The 2,604-nt window shown below is 36.3% G+C and overlaps 1 pseudogene; it reads left to right on the top strand.

The window, feature by feature from the left end:
* The first annotated feature begins 1,085 nt into the window (after positions 1–1,085).
* Positions 1,086–1,921, top strand: LOC122467703 (annotated as a pseudogene).
* The last annotated feature ends 683 nt before the right edge of the window (positions 1,922–2,604 follow it).

The raw sequence follows: 2,604 nt of genomic DNA, 5'->3' as shown, positions 1-2,604 counted from the left end.
AACCTACTGAATATTTTCTTATGAAATATCCATAGACTTTCTCAGTGTGTCTAAAAATATCTATATACTATTTCCAATTTTAAAAGTATCACACACTTACTGTAGAAATACAGTGCATAAACAATATAATGCAATGCAATTATTGTAGAAATACAAAACACACACACACACACTCACACACTCACACACTCACACATATATACAGACCAGAATCCCCTTGCTTTGACAGCATAATGCTATATTTTTCCCACTGGAAGTTTGATTAAGTTTTTTTGTTGTTGTTACCCACATGTAAAGTGCTGTAACTACTTACGCATAAGCTTCAAACCAAGTAAATTTAGACAATTTTACAGGAGACTTTACTTCTTTGTTATATGCACTTGGTTGCATTTAAATTACAAAGGGGAATGTGCAGCAGGATAGAGATCTTTCAGGTTAAAAGCCAGCACAACATTACCCTTGAGTTACTGGGTATGATTTTCCATAAATATATTTTCCTTCCTGGAACCAATACACTCATTCTAGAAAAATGGCAGAGAACTGTACAGTGACATTTAGTGAAAATTCAGTTTTGAAATGGACCTGTGGCTTTAAACTATTATCTCACTTTCATGCATCTTAGATCAAGACCATTGAAAACTGTTTATTCAAAACTCCAAATGTCAGCATGAAGTGTTCAGGAATTAATATTATTCTGAGGTGTGTTTGTGTGTGTGTGTGTGTGTGTGTGTGTGTTTGATATTTTCCAAAAATAAAAAATAAAACTGCAAAAATATTTTTAACTATGAAGTAGGCATTTTTATCATTTGTAAACTTTAGACTTCGTGGAAAATTTGGGTTTAAATATAAATAATGTCAGTTTAAGAGATGATTTCTAAAAACAAAAAAATAAAAATGTACTAAATCCAACTAAACTGGAGATAGGAGGTAAATACTAAATCACCTAAATGAAATGCGGGTCATTGAAAAGGGAAGCCATTCTGGAGACCATTCATTGTTTGTTTTAAAAACCTTTGCAGAAGTAGGTGCTTCTTTAAGGTATGTGAATAACTGATTTAAAAATTAGCTCGTTCCCATCTTGCACAATGGTGGGTGAAAAATCTGAGAAGCTGGCTACTAAGAAGAAACCTGAAGTCAAGAAGTCTGATGCCGGTGGCAAGTTAAAAAGGGTAACCTCAAGGCTAAAATGCCAAAGAAGAGGAAGCCACACTGCACCCAAAACCCTGTCTGAGGTAGAGGAATTGGCAGATATTCTTGATCAGCTATGTATTCCAGAAAGACCATGTGCAAGAGGAAGCATTCAGTGGCTAAATCCAGGGTTGAAAAGAAATAGAAGGAAAGGGTTCTTGCTGCTGTCACAAAACCAGTTGGTGCTGACAACAATTGAGGTACTCAAGTGTTAAACTTCACAAAATGCCTACGTATTATCCTACTGAAGATGTGCCTTGAAAGCTATTCAGGCAGCATGTGAGAACCCAAGAGCCAGCACTGCTCCTGGGACCATTTTGATTATCCTCACTGGGTACCACAGAAGCAAGAGGATGATTTTCTTGAGGCAACTAAGCAGTGACTCACTATGTGTGACCAGACCTCCAGCCCTCAATCAAATTCTTTTGTGTAGAACACACCAGAAATTCATCATTGCCACCCCCCACCTGAAATTGCTGTCAGTAGTGTGAAAGTCCCCAAACGTCTTTCTGAAGCTTACTTCAAGAAGAAGCTGAGTAAATCCAGAAAACAGGGTGGTGAGATCTTCGACACAGAGGAGAAATAGGAGATTACAGAGCAGCACCAGGTTGATCAGAAAGCTGTGGACACTTAAATTCTGCCAAAAATCAAAGTTGTTCCTCATCTTGAGGGCTACCTCTACTTTGTGTTTTCTCTCACAAATTGAGTTTATCCTGAAAAACTGATCTTCTAAATTTCCTTTTTTTTCTAAATTTCTTGCAAAGAACCTAATTAAATAACTGATCCATTAAATAAGTAAGTGAATAATTAAATAAGAAAATAAATGAATAGTTAATAATTTAATAAATTAATTAAATTCACCCTTTAAATCGAGAAAAAATTTAAATAGGAAGCATTTGTATCAGATAACGTCTATGTCTCCTAGCTAATTCAGCATGAAAATTGTTTTTTGCATTGTTCCAGAGAGCAAGTAATATGCACAGCAGAAAGATAAATGTACCTGGTCACTGTACTAAAGGAATTCTGTACTTTGGGGAAGATGAGACACCAGGTAAGACAAGATAGTGAGTCATAGAATGTAATAAGTGACAAGAAAGCTAGAACAGCTCTTCTTCTGTCACACAACTCCATATTGCTTGAAAAATCAGCCACCTCTAAGTGAAGTGTGATTGTATAACTCTCCTGGATATCATAATCATGCAGAATAGATCATTAGCACCCATGGAACCAGAGCCCACTACCCAGCTTCAATGTAAACCAGGAATGATTCCTTGATGTTGCCTAGTCCTTCTTCTGTGTACCCCAAGACATGCATTATTATCTAAGCTCTTATCTCACTTTTCTTGGCCTCTCCTAAACTGTCATAGTTCCTAATCTCCACCTCCTAAACTATGGTCTTTTGTTTTTTGGAACTTA

This window comes from Prionailurus bengalensis, chromosome A1 (assembly GCF_016509475.1).
Source record: "Prionailurus bengalensis isolate Pbe53 chromosome A1, Fcat_Pben_1.1_paternal_pri, whole genome shotgun sequence".
In the NCBI taxonomy this organism is placed as follows: domain Eukaryota; kingdom Metazoa; phylum Chordata; class Mammalia; order Carnivora; family Felidae; genus Prionailurus; species Prionailurus bengalensis.
Note: the sequence above shows the minus strand (reverse complement) of the source record. Positions and strands in the feature narration are given on the sequence as shown.